Source organism: Macaca nemestrina, chromosome 3 (genome assembly GCF_043159975.1).
Source record: "Macaca nemestrina isolate mMacNem1 chromosome 3, mMacNem.hap1, whole genome shotgun sequence".
NCBI classification, from domain to species: domain Eukaryota; kingdom Metazoa; phylum Chordata; class Mammalia; order Primates; family Cercopithecidae; genus Macaca; species Macaca nemestrina.
This window is the reverse complement of record NC_092127.1, coordinates 136,309,043-136,327,662: the sequence shown is the minus strand read 5'-3', so window position 1 is coordinate 136,327,662 and position 18,620 is coordinate 136,309,043. Positions and strand designations below refer to the sequence as shown.

Genomic DNA, 18,620 nt, shown 5'->3' with positions numbered 1-18,620 from the left:
TCTTAAGGGCAGCCAGAGAGAAAGGTCGGGTTACCCACAAAGGGAAGCCCATCAGACTAACAGCAGATCTCTCAGCAGAAACTCTCCAAGCCAGAAGAGAGTGGGGGCCAATATTCAACATTCTTAAAGAAAAGAATTTTAAACCCAGAATTTCATATCCAGCCAAACTAAGTTTCATAAGTGAAGGAGAAATAAAATCCTTTACAGATAAGCAAATGCTTAGAGATTTTGTCACCACCAGGCCTGCCTTACAAGAGACCCTGAAGGAAGCACTAAACATGGAAAGGAACAACCGGTACCAGCCATTGCAAAAACATGCCAAAATGTAAAGACCATCGAGGCTAGGAAGAAACTGCATCAACTAATGAGCAAAATAACCAGTTAATATCATAATGGCAGGATCAAGTTCACACATAATAATATTAACCTTAAATATAAATGGACTAAATGGTACAATTAAAAGACACAGACTGGCAAATTGGATATAGATTCAAGACCCATCAGTCTGCTGTATTCAGGAGACCCATCTCACATGCAGAGACATACATAGGCTCAAAATAAAGGGATGGAGGAAGATCTACCAAGCAAATGGAGAACAAAAAAAAGCAGGGGTTGCAATCCTAGTCTCTGATAAAACAGACTTTAAACCATCAAAGATCAAAAGAGACAAAGAAGGCCATTACATAATGGTAAAGGGATCAATTCAACAGGAAGAGCTAACTATCCTAAATATATATGCACCCAATACAGGAGCACCCAGATTCATAAAGCAAGTCCTTAGAGACTTACAAAGAGACTTAGACTCCCATACAATAATAATGGGAGACTTCAACACTCCACTGTCAACATTAGACAGATCAACGAGACAGAAAGTTAACAAGGATATCCAGGAATTGAACTCATCTCTGCAGCAAGCAGACCTAATAGACATCTACAGAACTCTCCACCCCAAATCAACAGAATCAGAATATACATTCTTCTCAGCACCACATCACAGTTATTCAAAAATTGACCACATAATTGGAAGTAAAGCACTCCTCAGCAAATGTACAAGAACAGAAATTATAACAAACTGTCTCTCAGACCACAGTGCAATCAAACTAGAACTCAGGACTAAGAAAATCAATCAAAACTGCTCAACTACATGGAAACTGAATAACCTGCTCCTGAATGACTACTGGGTACACAACGAAATGAAGGCAGAAATAAAGATGTTCTTTGAAACCAATGAGAACAAAGATACAACATACCAGAATCTCTGGGACACATTAAAAGCAGTGTGTAGAGGGAAATTTATAGCACTAAATGCCCACAAGAGAAAGCTGGAAAGATCTAAAATTGACACTCTAACATCACAATTAAAAGAACTAGAGAAGCAAGAGCAAACACATTCAAAAGCTAGCAGAAGGCAAGAAATAACTAAGATCAGAGCAGAACTCAAGGAGATAAAGACACAAAAAACCCTCCAAAAAATCAATGAATCCAGGAGTTGGTTTTTTGAAAAGATCAACAAAATTGATAGACCGCTAGCAAGACTAATAAAGAAGAAAAGAGAGAAGAATCAAATAGACGCAATAAAAAATGATAAAGGGGATATCACTACTGACCCCACAGAAATACAAACTACCATCAGAGAATACTATAAACACCTCTACGCAAATAAACTAGAAAACCTAGAAGAAATGGATAATTTCCTAGACACTTACACTCTCCCAAGACTAAACCAGGAAGAAGTTGAATCCCTGAATAGACCAATAGCAGGCTCTGAAATTGAGGCAATAATTAATAGCCTACCAACGAAAAACAGTCCAGGACCAGATGGATTCACAGCTGAATTCTACCAGAGGTACAAGGAGGAGCTGATACCATTCCTTCTGAAACTATTCCAATCAATAGAAAAAGAGGGAATCCTCCCTAACTCATTTTCTGAGGCCAACATCATCCTGATACCAAAGCCTGGCAGAGACACAACAAAAAAAGAGAATTGTAGACCAATATCCCTGATGAACATCGATGCAAAAATCCTCAATTAAATACTGGCAAACCAAATCCAGCAGCACATCAAAATGCTTATCCACCATGATCAAGTTGGCTTCATCCCTGAGATGCAAGGCTGGTTCAACATATGCAAATCAATAAACATAATCCAGCATATAAACAGAACCAAAGACAAGAACCACATGATTATCTCAATTGATGCAGAAAAGGCCTTTGACAAAATTCAGCAGCCCTTCATGCTAAAAACTCTCAATAAATTCGGTATTGATGGAATGTATCTCAAAATCATAAGAGCTATTTATGACAAACCCACAGCCAATATCATACTGAATGGGCAAAAACTGAAAAAATTCCCTTTGAAAACTGGCACAAGACAGGGATGCCCTCTCTCACCACTCCTATTCAACATAGTGTTGGAAGTTCTGGCTAGGGCAATCAGGCAAGAGAAAGAAATCAAGGGTATTCAGTTAGGAAAAGAAGAAGTCAAATTGTCCCTGTTTGCAGATGACATGATTGTATATTTAGAAAACCCCATTGTCTCAGCCCAAAATCTCCTTAAGCTGATAAGAAACTTGAGCAAAGTCTCAGGATACAAAATTAATGTGCAAAAATCACAAGCATTCTTATACACCAGTAACAGACAAACAGAGAGCCAAATCATGAATGAACTTCCATTCACAATTGCTTCAAAGAGAATGAAATACCTAGGAATCCAACTTACAAGGGATGTAAAGGACCTCTTCAAGGAGAACTACAAACCACTGCTCAGTGAAATAAAAGAGGACACAAACAAATGGAAGAACATACCATGCTCATGGATAGGAAGAATCAATATCGTGAAAATGGCCATACTGCCCAAGGTAATTTATAGATTCAATGCCATCCCCATCAAGCTACCAATGAGTTTCTTCACAGAATTGGAAAAAACTGCTTTAAAGTTCATATGGAACCAAAAAAGAGCCCGCATCTCCAAGACAATCCTAAGTCAAAAGAACAAAGCTGGAGGCATCACGCTACCTGACTTCAAACTATACTACAAGGCTACTATACTACCAAAACAGCATGGTACTGGTACCAAAACAGAGATATAGACCAATAGAACAGAACAGAGTCCTCAGAAATAATACCACACATCTACAGCCATCTGATCTTTGATAAACCTGAGAAAAACAAGAAATGGGGAAAGGATTCCCTATTTAATAAATGGTGCTGGGATAATTGGCTAGCCATAAGTAGAAAGCTGAAACTGGATCCTTTCCTTACTCCTTATACGAAAATTAATTCAAGATGGATTAGAGACTTAAATGTTAGACCTAATACCATAAAAACCCTAGAAGAAAACCTAGTTAATACCATTCAGGACATAGGCATGGGCAAGGACTTCATGTCTAAAACACCAAAAGCAATGGCAACAAAAGCCAAAATTGACAAATGGCATCTAATTAAACTAAAGAGCTTCTACACAGCAAAAGAAACTACCATCAGAGTGAACAGGCAACCTACAGAATGGGAGAAAATTTTTACAATCTACTCATCTGACAAAGGGCTAATATCCAGAACCTACAAAGAACTCAAACAAATTTACAAGAAAAAAACAAACAACCCCATTGAAAAGTGGGCAAAGGATATGAATAGACATTTCTCAAAAGAGGACATTCATACAGGCAACAGACACATGAAAAAATGCTCATCATCACTGGCCATCAGAGAAATGCAAATCAAAACCACAATGAGATACTAACTCACACCAGTTAGAATGGCAATCATTAAAAAAATCAGGAAACAACAGGTGCTGGAGAGGATGTGGAGAAATAGGAACACTTTTACACTGTTGGTGGGATTGTAAACTAGTTCAACCATTATGGAAAACAGTGTGGCAATTCCTCAAGCATCTAGAACTAGAAGTACCATATGACCCAGCCATCCCATTACTGGGTATATACCCAAAGGATTATAAGTCATGCTACTATAAAGACACATGCACACGTATGTTTACTGCGGCACTATTCACAATAGCAAAGACTTGGAATCAACCCAAATGTCCATCAGTGACAGACTGGATTAAGAAAATGTGGCACATATACACCATGGAATACTATGCAGCCATAAAAAAGGATGAGTTTGTGTCCTTTGTAGGGACATGGATGCAGCTGGAAACCATCATTCTCAGCAAACTATCACAAGAACAGAAAACCAAACACCGCGTGTTCTCACTCATAGGTGGGAACTGAACAATGAGATCACTTGGACTTGGGAAGGGGAACATCACACACCGGGGCCTATCACGGGGATGGGGAAGGGGGGAGGGATTGCACTGGGAGTTATACCTGATGTAAATGACGAGTTGATGGGTGCTGATGAGTTGATGGGTGCAGCACACCAACATGGCACAAGTATACATATGTAACAAACCTGCACGTTATGCACATGTACCCTAGAACTTAAAGTGTAATAAAAAAAAAAAAACTCTTGTCATCTCATAGTTTTAAATACCATCTTACACTGATAAATCCAAAATTCATATCTACAGCTCAGACCGCTTTCCAAACTCCATACTTCTTTATCCAATTACCTCTTCACAATCACTACTTGAGTGCCTAATTGGCATCTCAAATATTGCAAATTCAACTCCTGTTTTCTCTCCTGCACACAGCCCTTCTTTGGCTTAGATCTTCCATTTCAGTAAATCCTAGTCCCCTCCTCAAGTTGCTCAAGCCTCAACCTTGGTTTTGGTCACAACTCTTCCCTTTGTCCCATGCCCACACACAATACACTAGCAACTTCTATCTGCTCCTATTTAACACATCTAAATTTCAATCACTCATTAGTTCCTATCCTGCTACCACTAAGGTCCAGGCCACCAACATCTCCCACTTGCAGTATTGCTATAGCCTACTAATTGGTCAAATTGTTCTACTTATATTTTCCTTTACAACCCTATATATTTCAAATATAAATGGATTCATTTTTGAATGAATGAAAGAAATAGAGGCTCCCGTAAAAATACAATGCTTATCATGCTACTACTTAGCTCAACATTTTAAGTGGCTTCCCGTCTAACTAAGGTGAAAGTCAGAAGTTTATACAGTGGCTTTCAAGAGGCCATTTCAAGACTCCACTTCCAGTATGCCCCACCCCTCTCTCTGCCTCATCCTCTGCCACAACCACACTTTGTGTTGTGCTATCTGCTGCAGCCTTCTTGTGCAAATATTCCCTCTTGAGAGAGGCCTTCTGATCATACCATAAAAGGCAACAAGTCCCCTAGCTCTCGCTATTTCATTTACATCCCCATGGAATTTGAATTACCAATGTGCTCATTCTGCCAACATTTTTTTCGAAATGAAGCAGTAAAAGCATCCAGATTAAATAACATTTTTCAAAGAAACAGCAAATAAAGCTGTCAAAGCCAGCACAGATGTGTTGAACATCTTTGGTGACTTTGACAAAAACGCCATACTAATTTGCTTCATTTCCTTTCTTTTGTCACCTATAAATCAGCCAAGTCTAATATTAATTATCCCAATTTTTTTAAATTCTATTGTCCACACTCAGATTTCTGGGCTTTCATTTCTGTATACTTCTTACGTTGAGTGGCTCTACATACTTCTCTCAAATGTAGACTTATTTAAAAAAAGTTCAAGCATCTGTCTGCTTTGTTATGTGTTCTAGAGTGCTTATATAATAAAATACATATTATTTAAATATAAATTTTTTCCTTTATTTCTACCTTATAGATAGAGTATTATATTCAGTTTCACTAAATTTTGTGTGCACAGAGATAATATTGCTTCTGCAATATAATCTAGATAGTAAATAATAATATAATTATTATAATTAATATAATTCTGGATAGTAAAGAATAATACAGAATTTTTATTACACTAAGGAGGTGTTTGAATTGTATAGTTATAGACAACTAATCTAACCCAAATCCTTCATCTATCTGATGAAGAAATAGAAACTCCAAAGATGATAGCACTGGCAACAGAGGCAGGGCTGATACAGGGGAGGCCTGGAGTGCCTTTCATTCACTTCTCTTTTTCTACAACAGATTGCCTCAATATAGTTCAGATGCTAATAGCATTAATAGAAATACTTGCTAAATTATCCTTCTTGCCCAAGAAATTTTCTTTGAAAGGAAAAGTTTAATTCCAAATGGCTTCCCTGAAATCAGTTTAATTCTTCATGTCTTTACAGAAGTCTATAATTTAAGAGACTTGACTTTTTATACAAAATAAAGCATATCAGCTCACAAATAGAACTTTTCAAAGAGCCATTGCACATGGTCATATTGTTGCACTGTTGGTTTTAGTGCTTGATTTCTACAGATTGTTTAGTGAAGTCACCCCACAGACACTCTTGCATTTCTTTGCCAAATACACTCAAAATTTTTACCTAGTAGGAATGTTTCCAGTTCCCATAGAATAACTCAATACTGTAGACATGAAACCAAATATTGCCAGGAGACATCTGCAAAATACAAGTTTTTCAAATTTTAACAGGCAAATATGACAGTGTCCACCAAACAGAAGTTATAAATTCAGCCTCAGAATGTGGATTAAGACTTATTTTATTGTTGAGTTCCTGCATCATGTGCAGCTTTGACATAGTTTGAAACAAGAATGTATGTAAGATGAGCTTAAAGGTATTTTTGAGTTTCACATCATATGAATCTACAATTTTATTTGCTTATTATTAATATGAAGTAGACTGTGTATTGTGTCTGTGTTCAGATATCTGAGTGTTTCCCTGCAGATATTATCAGCAATATCTGTGCTGCTTTTACAGCACGAATCACAGTATCTCTATTAAACTTTCTTGTATATATGCCTGGCCTCAATGCAACACTCGTATGTTCATTAAGCAAATATTATTTAAGCACCTTTTATGTACTATGTGCTGGGAGTATAGATATAAATATGGTGGATTTTGACACTACCTTCATGGAACTGTCTGCTTTTGAAGAAGAAAAAGCCATGCCTTTCATCTGTGTTCCTCCATATGATGGCTTAACATGGTTTTGCACAACTTGTGCTTGTATAATGGAACAAAAGAAAATAACAAATACAGTTAAGAAGAAAACAACACACATGCTGTTGGCAACTGAATCCACTAGGCCTAGCATAGTCCCAGAGTGTGACACCTGGGATCTTTTCTGTTTTCTCTTTTTCAATTTCTTCTAATTAAAAAATAATAATAATATCCAGAATGGTAGTAAGAGATTCTACCTCCCTCTCTGGAAGACATCAAAAAGGCAGGGAAACGTTCCAATTTTAAGCCACTAAACACTCTGGCTTGAATCAAATCAAAAACATTATCTAAGCGAAACTGTCATATACTAAAATACCCTTGACTCTACTATGGCTATTTATCGCTGAAAAGCACCAGATTCATGGTGTGTTTCCTTGCTTCCTAAAGATTATTGATGATAAGAGCATACAAGTCAGCCAGTGTAGAATGCCAGAAAGAGAAATATTGCAAGTTATCTCTTTCTCCTCCAGAATGTTATCCTTTCACCTCCTTCAATTTCACTTAAGTGTTGGCATCAGCTTTCCTCTTCGGCTCCTGCTGGAGATCACTCCCAGTTGATGAACTCATACGCTTGTCTATCCCTTTCTCTCTACCAGCCCTGTTAATTAGCTGTAAGAGGAGTTCAGAGTTAGGAATACCACTACGCCCCCCTTGCCCCTCACTATGGAGACTTCTTTGGGCCCTGGCATCCCACCTCTGACATCTTTCCATGGCCCTTCCATTCCATACTCACATAAGTCAGTCTCCAAATCTTATCAATAACTTTCTTCAAATAAAATATTATGTGAGATTCTTACCACCTAGGCAGTGGTAATTATAATTGTTCTCAGTATTTGAAAAACTTATGCCTCTAGAGGCCTGTGAATATTCATATTGATTAAACTACATAGGATGAGCATGTATACAGATCAAGTACTTCTTCTTTCCATATGACCACTCAGAACTGTTGACCCTGATGCCCACACTCCTATTCCTGGACATATTTCTTCCTTTGGCTTCCCTGACATTACACAATTCTGATGACACTATTTCCTCTGTGGCTAAAATTACCTCAGTTTATTTTGCAGAGTCTTCTCTCTCTTTCATTTTATTTTAATTGCTGTTCCTCAGACTTCTGTCTCTGTCTTTTTCTTTATTCATTCATTCAAATTCCTTTACACAAGTAACCATTTATCTACTAATAACTCTTAGACCACTCCTGAATTAAGAAACTGTGTTTCTACTGTCTCCTGGACATATTCATTTACATGGTTTATGATTCACCTCACTCAAGTAAATCCAAAGTCAATGCATCATCTCCCTCTTGGCTCCCGATCTCCCCTTCTCTTGCTGTGAATGAAACCACCAGCTACTTCATAATTCAACCAAGAACACTGGGCTGTCTTCTGGACTTTTCCCTGTCTCGCCACCCAAATCCAGTCAATAACCCTCCAAACCCTATTTGTGTCCACTGACATTTTACCTGTCTACATACCCATTATCCCTTGCCTGGATTACTAGAAAAATCTCATTTCCTGCCTCAAGTCTTGGTACACTCCAGGCCATTCTCTACACTGTAGGCAGAAATGATCTTCCTAAAACACATATCAGATAATGTTATTTCTCATCTCCAAATTTTGTGATGGCTTTCCCGTTGCTCTTAGGATAAAGGCTAAAGTTGGGTGTTATAAGGCCCTCCATTAATAGGCCCCTACCAAGTTCTGCCTAGACTTCTGCTACACTTACACCCTAATATTCTGTCATTCCTGCAGTTCTTAAAAGTGATACATTACACTCTAACATTCTGTCATTCCTTCAGTTCTTACAAGTTCTGTTCTTAAAAGTGATACGTTTTCTAGAATTCTGTGCTTCAGTAAGCTTGTCCCTTTTCTGGGAACACTCTTCCTTCACCCACACAGGAAGGCTTTCCACACACATTTTTACAATATTTATATAAGTTCTTGGATTAAAGTAGTTTAATTTTGTCTTCTTCTTTTTGCTATTGTATTTTAAATGTTTAAATGCAATGAACATGTATTACTTTTATTACTAAACAGCTAGTCATCAACAGCATATGCATACCCTGTGATTCCACTCTGGATAGATACACAATAGAAAGGAATATTTTTTCACCAAAAGACTCAATTAATTGTGAGAGAGGTTTTCCCTTTCAAATTAAAGGTAAATATATTCATATTTTTAAAATGCTTTTATTTTATGTTCAGGAGTACTATATGCAGGTTTACAATATAGATAAACTAGTGTCATGGGGGTTTGTTGTACAGATTATTTCATCACCCAGGTACTAAGCCTAGTACCCGATAGTTATTTTTTTAGGATCCTCTCCTCCTCCCAACATCCACCCTCAAGTAGGCCCCAATATCTTGTTGTTTGCCTCTTTGTGTTCATGAGTTCTCATCATTTAGCTCCCACTTATAAGTGAGAACATGCAGGATTTGGTTTTCTTTTCCTGTATTCATTTCCTAAGGATAATAGCCTCCAGTTCCATCTATGTTCCTGCAAAAGACATGATCTCATTCTTTTTATGGCTACATAGTATTCTATAATGTGTATGTGCCATATTTTATTTATTCAGTCTGTCATTGATGGGCATTTGTGTTGATTCCACATCTTTGCTATTCTGAATAGAGCTGTAATGAACATTTGTGTGCCTGTGTCTTTATGATAGAACAATTTCTATTCCTTTGAGTATATAATTATTATATAACCCAAGTTCTACAGTATTTCTGGGTTGAATGGTAGTTCTGATTTTAGCTCTTTGAGGAATCACCACCCTGCTTTACACAATGTTTGAACTAATTTATATTCCCACCAATAATGTATAAGGGTTCCCTGTTCTCCTCAGTCTTACCAGCATCTGTTATTTTTTTACTTTTTGATAATAGTTATTCTGACTGGTGTGAGATGGTATCTCATTCTGATTTTGATTTATATTTCTTTCGTGATCAGTGATGTTGAGGTTTTTTTATATGATTGTTGGCAGTGTGTATGTCTTCTTTTAAGAAGTATTTCTTCATGTCCCATGCCCCCCTTTTTTAATGGAGTTGTTTTTCTCTTGTAAATTTGTTTAAGTTCCTTATAGATACTGGATATTACACCTTTGTTAGATGCAGAGATTGTAAATATTTTCTCCCATTCTGTAGGTTGTCTGTTTATGCTGTTGATAGTTTCTTTTGCTGTGCAGAAGCTCTTCAGTTTAATTAATTAGTTTAGCTCTATTTGTCAACTTTTCCTTTCTTATAATTTCTTTTAAGGTCTTTATCATGAAATCTTTGCCTGTTCTTATGTCCAGAATGGTATTGCCTAGGTTGTTTTCCAGGGTTTTTATAGTTTTGGGTTTTACATTTGTCTTTAATTCTTCTTGAGTTGATTTTCGTATATGGTGTATGAAAATAGTCCAGTTTCAATCTTCTGCATATATCTAGCCTGTTTCCCAGCACCACTTATTGAATAGGGAGTCATTTCTCCATTGCTCATTTTTGGAAGCATTTTCAAAGATCAGATGGTTATAGGTGAATGGTCTTATTTCTGGATGCTATTTTCTGTTTCATTGGCCTATGTGTCTGTTTTTGTGCCAGTACCATGCTGCTTTTGGTCATTGTAACCTTGTAGTATAGTTTAAAGTCAGGTAACATTATGCCTCCAGCTTTGTTCCTTTACTTAGGATTGCCATGGCTATTCGGGCTCCTTTTTGGTTCCATATACATTTTTAAATGTTTTTTTTTTCTAGTTCTGTCAAGAATATCAATGGTAGTTTGATAGAAATAACACTTACTCTGTAAATTGCTTTGGGTAATATGGCCGTTTTAATGATATACATTCTTGCTATCCGTTATCATGGAATGTTTTTCCATTTGTTTGTGTCATCTCATTCCTTTGAGCAGTGTTTTGTAATTCTCATCGTAGAGTTCTTTTACCTCCCTGGTCAGCTACATTTCTAGGGGTGTGTGCGTGTGTGACAATAGTGAATGGAATTGCATTCCTGATTTGACTCTCAGTTTGGCTGTCATTAGTGTATAAGAATGCCAGAGATTTTTGTATGCTGATTTTGTATCCTAAAACTTTGTTGAAGTTGTTTATCAGCTGAAGAAGATTTGGGCCAAGACTACAGGGCTTTCTATATATAGAACTGACTGGGTCATCTGCAAATAGGGACAATTTGACTTCCTTTATTCCTATTTGGATGATTTTTTTTATTTCTTTCTCTTGCCTGATTGTTCTGGCCTGGACTTCCAATACTATGATGAATAGGAGTGGTGAGAGCAGACATCCTTGTCTTGTATCAGTTTTCAAGGGGAATGCTTCCAACTTTTCCTCATTCAGTGTTATGTTAGCTGTGGGTTTGCCATAGATGACTTATTATTTTGATGTTTGTCCCTTCAATACCTAGTTTACTGAGAGTTCTTAACATAAAAAGACATTGAAATTTATCAAATGCCTTTTCTGCATCTATTGAGATAATCATGTGGTTTTTGTCTTTAGTTATATTTATGCGACGGATTACATTTATTTATTTGTGTATGTTGATCCAACCTTGCATTCCAGGGAAAATGCCTACTTGATCATGGTGGATTAACTTTTTGATGTACTGCTGGATTTGGTTTGCAAGTAGTTTGTTGAGGATTTTTGCATTAATATTCATCAAGAATATTGGCCTGAAGTTTTCTTTTTTTGTTGTGTCTCTGCCAGGTTTTGGTATCAGGATGATCCTGGCCTCATTGAATGAGTTGGAAGGAGTCCCTCTTTCTCAAATTTTAAAATTAGTTTCAGTAGAAATGATACCAGATCTTCTTTATACATATGGTAAAATTTAGCTGTAAATCCATCTGATCCTGGGCTTTTGGGGGGGTTGGTAGGGTATTTATTATTTATTCAATTTCAGAGCTCATTTTTGGTGTGTTCAGGGAATCAAATTCTTCCTGGTTTAGTTTTTGGAGGTTGTATTGTCCGGCAATTTATCCATCTTTTTTGGGTTTTCTAGTTTGTGTGCACAGAGGTGTTCATCATAGTTTCTGATGGATATTTTTTTTTTCTGTTTGGTAAGTGGTAACATTTTCTTTGTTGTTTCTAATTGTGTTTATTTCGATCTTCTCTTTTCTTCTTTATTAGTTTAGCTAGCAGGCTATCTATCTCATCAATTTTTTCAAAAAAACTTACTCTGGGCTCACTGATCTTTTGAATGGTTTTCCATGTCTTGATTTCCTTCAGTTCAGCTTGGATTTTGGTTATCTCTTGTCTTCTGCTAGCTTTGGGGTTGGTTTGCTCTGGCTTCTCTGATGCTTTCAGTTGTAATATTAGGTTGTTAATTTGAGATATTCCTAACTTTTTGTTGTTGGTGTTTAGTGCTATAAATTTCCCTTTTAACACTCTTTCAGCTGTAGCCCAGAGATTTCAGTATGGTGTAACTTTGTTCTCATTAGTTTCAAAAAACTTCTTGATTTTTGCCTTAATTTCATTATTTACTCAAAAGTCACTCAGAAGCAGGTTGTTTTATTTCCATGTAATTGTATGGTTTTGAGCAATTTTTAAAGCTTTGACTTCTATATTTATTGCACTGTCATCCAAGAATGTGTTTGGTGTGATTTTGGTTCTTTTGCATTGCTGAGGATTGTTTTAGGTCTGACTGCTAGTCAATTAATAGAGTATGTGCCTTGTAGCAATGAGAAGAATGTATATTCTCTTGTTTTGGGGTGGAGAGTTCTGTAGAGGTCTGATAATATATTTCTCTACAGATCAGATTCATTTTAAGATTGAATTCAGGTCCAAATATCTGTTAATTTTTCACCTCAATGATCTGTCTAATACTATAAGTGGAGTATTGAAGTCTCCCACCATTATTGTATGAGATTCTAAATCTTTTTGTAGGTCTCTAAGAACTTGCTTTATGAATCTAGGTTACCCTGTGTTGGGTGTATTATATTCAGATTTTTAAAATAATGCCTGTTACCAGATTAAAGGTACACTGGACTCTTCTATACTATCTTTGCTATTCCTATGAATGTGTTCCAAAATTAAAAAATGAAAAATATTATAGTTAGTGACATAAATATTATCTAGTAATTTAAGACAGCATTCCTCTGTTGATTAAAATTCAGTTGGCAACTGAGTATATAGTAGAAAATAAATCATTCATAAGGTCTGTCTTCAGTGTTACTTTATGGTTTTAGAAAATACTTTAAATAAATCATTCAAGTTATTCTTATTGAAATATAAATATTAGAGTGGTAAATGTCAACATATTAGAATAAATATTTTCTTTTCCTGGTTCCTAAATCTCAATGAATCTAGATGTTCAGAGACTAAGAAGCTTTAATATGACAATTGGAATGCAAATATATCAAGTGTGATAACATCTCAAAGATAAATGAAGATTGCACAAGAAAGGAGACATGGGCCAATTATTCCTTACCTTTTTTGAAAAGTGCCTCATTTCAGTCCCCATAAAGATAGTCAGAGCAGGACATGGGAGTGAAAAGAGAACTGATTTTCCTCTCAGGGGTACACGGCAGAGCCAAGGCTTGATTCTGCATGGCAGTCACCAACATTGATCTCATCTTTGAGGACATTCTTCTTCCTGCTTCTGTGTCCTCTCCTCTCTTCACTTATGTCTCCTTCATGTCCAGCTCTCCCCATCTGCCCATGCAATCAATCCATCAGTCACACAAATAAAAATTGTAACAGTGTATGATATAATCTATAAACAGAAGGTATCGTTAGCAATAATACTCCACTTGGAAGTCGTGGGGTCTCCCCAGGATCTTATGGCCAAAACAGAGCTCTTTCCCTCTGCAAACCAGCTCACACCCAAGGCTTCCTCAGTTGGGTACATGAGACCATTATTCACCTAGTTGCTCAAGTCATAAACCAATAACTTATCCTCAGTTTCTCCCTATCCTTGCCACAATGCCTTTTAATACATCAAGTCCTTATATATTTACATTCAAAATGCATCTAAAATCTGTCTGCTTTTCTCTGTCTTCACTGTGACTACCTTATTCTAAACATCATCATTTCTTACTTGGATTATTACAAGTTTCCTTGCTTCTATTCTACACAACAGCAAGGGTGCTCTTTAAGTAAAAAATAAACAAACAAACAAACAAACAAATAAATAAATAAATAAATAAAATCACATTGTTGTCCTGCTTAAATAATCCAACAACTTCTCACCATAGCTAGAATAAAGTACAGACCCTTTACCATGGCCCTTCAGGGTTCTCAAACTCTGACCCATCCCTGCCTATCATGTGTCACTGACTCTGCTCCAGCTGCTCAGGCCTTCTTTCTGAGGATTTCTTAGCATCCTCAAGCATGCTAATCTCCCTTCTGATGGAGAGTCTTGTGCTCAGACTGGAATGCTCTGGCCCCAGAGTTATGCATGGTTTCAAGTTACAGTTAACTACCATCACCAGCTGAGGTGTTTTCTGAATTCCTAAGCCAAATTAACCCCTACTATATGAAATAATTACTGTGTTCACTTATTTATTGTCTATTGCCTGCCCATGCCATGTAAACTCAAAGTAAGTGAGGATGACTGGTTTTCCTGGTCCCTAGAATAGTCTGGCACATAGTAGACTCTTTAAAAGAATGTGGTGATAATTTATTTTGTCAATTTTTTCCTCTCTTGACTTTCATCAAGATGACTAAACTTGGAGAAAATGAGAAGAAAATAAAAGAGATCAAGAAATAATAATCTCAAGAGAAATAGAACAGTTCTAGATTCAAATGTTTAATATGAAATAAAAAGTAAAGAGCTGAGTGTTATTACTGAATGAGATCTATGCAAATCATGTGCAGGCAGAGTTCAATGGAGACATCTATTCATTTTTGCTTATTATGACTATTATGCGAACGCTTTTGTTTTCTTGTTATTATGAGTATTATTTTCCACAGTAGATTTGGGTGAAGTAATAACTGTGGGTTTTTTTGCAAGGAGAATTAACATTTTACACTTGAGCAAGAAAAAATTGAAATCAAAATATTGCTTACTCTGTAACTACCGCCACACTGCTCAACTTCCCCTGATTGCTATGAGTCTGTTTCCATCTGAGGTATCGAAGCTTCTTTTTTTGAAAAAGAGACCACTGGAGAAGGAGAGGGGGAGATTTAAGTAATCATTCATTGAACTTTGCGTATAAAATAGTACTATACATTACCAAGGCCCACCTTAGGACTGGGGAACTTCTCTGTCTCATTTTTTAATGTATATTTGTTATTTATGAGTCATATATATTAAAAGTTACCCTTTATAAGACTTCAGTCAAAGCAATGAATCAAAATCTTTACATTTGTTTTCGGAGCAGAGAGGTTTCTATGTACCTAAGATGTGTTCTTTTGTCTGTAGAAAAACAATTGCTGACATGAATAGCAGCTTTGTTACCTTATTACCCAATGCAAATAAGAGAATAATTAACAGTCATTTCATGTGACTAGTAAGAAAGAAATTAGTTACTATGCTTAAAATATTGACTGAGCTATTATTCTGTCATTCCACAGAACTCTGAGCCAGTTGTTGAAGAGCTCTACTTAGTCTGATCATAAGTTAGAAAAGCTCATTAAGTTGTATCTGATGACAAAATAAGTCTGGTCAAAGAACAACCCAGGCAGTCAATATAGTAAGAAAGAAAAGCAGGCATCTTTTGTTTGTCTGAAATAACTATTCGTTTGTAACACCAGGATAATATCTTATATCTAGCCTCAACCTTGGGCCAAATTATGACCCAGAGGTTTAGTAAAAAGAAATTTGTTCTCTTCAGAATTTCAGATTTACTGGCGTATGTTTTATCTCTTTATTTTCTGATCAGACAAAAGGAAGACGCCTCTGGACTATGAAGCAATAACGGGAATCCTTGAAGGACAGAATGTTGTAATGAAAAAAAAAAATCCCAACTTGATAATCAGGAACTTGTTTTCTAACCCTATATAACTTATCTGGACCTCACATTCCTGTATGTAAAATAAGCATAGGAATCTTTTAGGTTCCATTAAGCTCTAAAAAGGAATGAGTCATTGCAGTAGAGCTTTCCTAGGCAGTAAATTATTAAGATTATATCTACACTGAGTTATTAAGAGAATAACAAAGGCATTATATATTTTTAATAAGTATCTCATTTACAAAATTGTTCCAAATGTTGTTGTTATTTACTGGAGGTACTTATTAAAAATATTATTTGCCAAAAATGATTGCAACACAAAGAGTGGAAAATCTGCCAAAGTTCAGTTCAATGTAACCAATATTTATTGAGATTCCAATTCCTGGGAAGCTTTAGCTTGACCTTAGACAACGTCATACAGAGTTATTTCTCAATATTGTGGATTTATTATACATAGTGGATTTATTTGTATTGTTAGAAACAGTTTCCCTCATTCTTTAGTAATACAAATTGAGCTCTTTCAGAAGGCAGGAGAGGGCGACAGTTTTGAATACCCTAAACTTTCTAAATTATACCCTTTGATTCAAAACCTTTACTTTCATCAAATGCACTTTATACTTATATTCTCATATATGGAGGAAACCTTGGGGCAGCAGAGCTAGTTCATATACAGAGAGAAAATCTTTACATCAAGGTTAGATTAACTGAAAGAAAAAATAAGTGGAGAATATGTATCTATAAGGACACTGAAGCCAGTGATAAAGTAGTTTTGAAACTGTCAGAGCCCAGACAACATGGTTAAGCCTGAAAGTCTGAAATCTGGGACAGCACAGAGATCTTTTAGTAAGTAGGTCAGTGGAAGAAACAAGAGTTTTGCAGCGTACATCATGGTCTCAAATGAGTATGCCTGGATTTGCATACTTACATAAATTCAAAAACCTTTTCTTTTCTTTTATTTTTTAATTGACAGATAATACTATATGCATTTATCGTGCACAACATGATGTTTTGTAGTTCATATACATTGTGGAATTGTCAAATCTAGCTAATTAACATGTGCATTACCTCACGTAGTTATTTTTATGGTAAGGGCACATAACATCTACTCTAGATTTTTCAAGAACATAATATTTCATCATTGACTATAGTCACCTTGCTTCATAGTAGATCTCTTGAAATTTATTTCTTCTATCCTGTTGTAAGTATGTATCCTTTGGCCAGCATCTCCCCCTACCCCCACCATCCCCAGCCTCTCGTAACCACCATTCCACTCTGCATCTATGTGATCAAATTTTCAAGATTCCACATATAAGCGAGATGATGCAGTATTTGTCTTTCCGTGCCTGACTTATTTCACTTAACACAAGGTCCTCCAAGTTCAGCCACGTAGTCACAAATGACTGGATTTCACTATTCTTTATGGCTGAATAGTATTCCATTGTGTATATATACCACATTTTCTTTATTTATTCATCCATTGATGGACACTTAGCTTCCACCCAGGTTTCTACCAATACCCTCTTTGGTGTATTCTGTACCAACCCTGACTAGTCCCACAGCACTGCCACCAGATATTACTACTTAAGTGGAAGTGAGAGCCCAATTCCTTCTATTAACGTGCCATTAATACACAGAGAGCGGCTGCAGGGCCTTTGCATACGTGCTGTTCCCTTTGCTTGAAATGTTCTTCACCCAGATATATATATATATGTATGCTCACTCTCTCACTTCCTTCAAGTCTGAGCTCAAATATTGAATGAGAGGCCTTCCTTCCTCCTTTTAAAATAAGCATTCTCCTATGAATGTCTATTTCTTCATCAGCGATATTTCTTTCATAGCCCTGGTAACTCCCAACATATATACTTATCTAAATATATTCATTTGTTTTTATTTTTTGCTTGTGTCTGTGACTAGAATGTAAGCTCTAGAAAAGCAGAGACATTTATTTGTCTATTGTCGTATCCCAGATCCCATAATACTGCTGGCATATTGTAGGTGCCTAACAAACACACACCTGTCTAATTTGTTGAATGCATTAATTAAATACATTCAATACAGTTGATCATCCTTTAAAACAAGCTAAAACACTGGGCAGGTGGAAAAACAGTCAGAGCCATTTCTGCCACCTGGTTTTTCCTCTGCTAGCCCTTCCAAAGGTTTGAAAATGGCTTCATCTCAAAAAACAGTTACAGATCATGGACAATGTAAAAGCGTATTTGTTCCTTATTTTCTGGAGATGACAATAAACCTGTAATTTTCCTAGAAGGAACATTTTTAAGGTGGGTTTTAAATCTTTAATTGTTCTGATAATGAAGCATTGGCTAAAGTTTAGGGATAGGGCCTCGATGAGGAGGTAGCTGACATATACAATGACCTCCATCTCTCCATCCCTCCTTTATAAAAAAATCCAACCTTGGTTTTGTCAGTCTGACTTAACTGATCAGGTTCAGGAAGCTTGTTAAAACTTTCAAAATACTAATAAATCTAACAGTTATTTAGATACTCTTCTTCAAGCTCTGCTGGAGGTCACAAGAAATGTGCAGTGTAATTTTTAGCTTGAGAGATCCCAAAGAGAATAAAATGAGAAGAGGAAGAAGATCATGTTGACTTGATCCTTCCATCTTGGGTTTGGATGCAAGTGACTAATAATATTCTGGGAGCATTCCCAAGTTTTAGTTTCCTGAATGATCCTTGATAGAAGACCCCCTCAGCAGAGAT

The 18,620-nt window shown here is 36.3% G+C and overlaps 1 long non-coding RNA gene across 1 annotated transcript in view; it reads right to left on the bottom strand.

The window, feature by feature from the left end:
* Positions 1-18,620, bottom strand: part of LOC139362396 (uncharacterized) — a 50,098-nt gene that overhangs the window by 9,384 nt on the left and 22,094 nt on the right. The window contains exons 2-4 of the long non-coding RNA XR_011621228.1: positions 15,019-15,113; positions 13,439-13,662; positions 6,394-6,468 (exon numbers count right to left, since the gene is read on the bottom strand). This is a non-coding gene — a long non-coding RNA (uncharacterized lncRNA). The remainder of the gene's footprint in view (positions 1-6,393; positions 6,469-13,438; positions 13,663-15,018; positions 15,114-18,620) is intronic.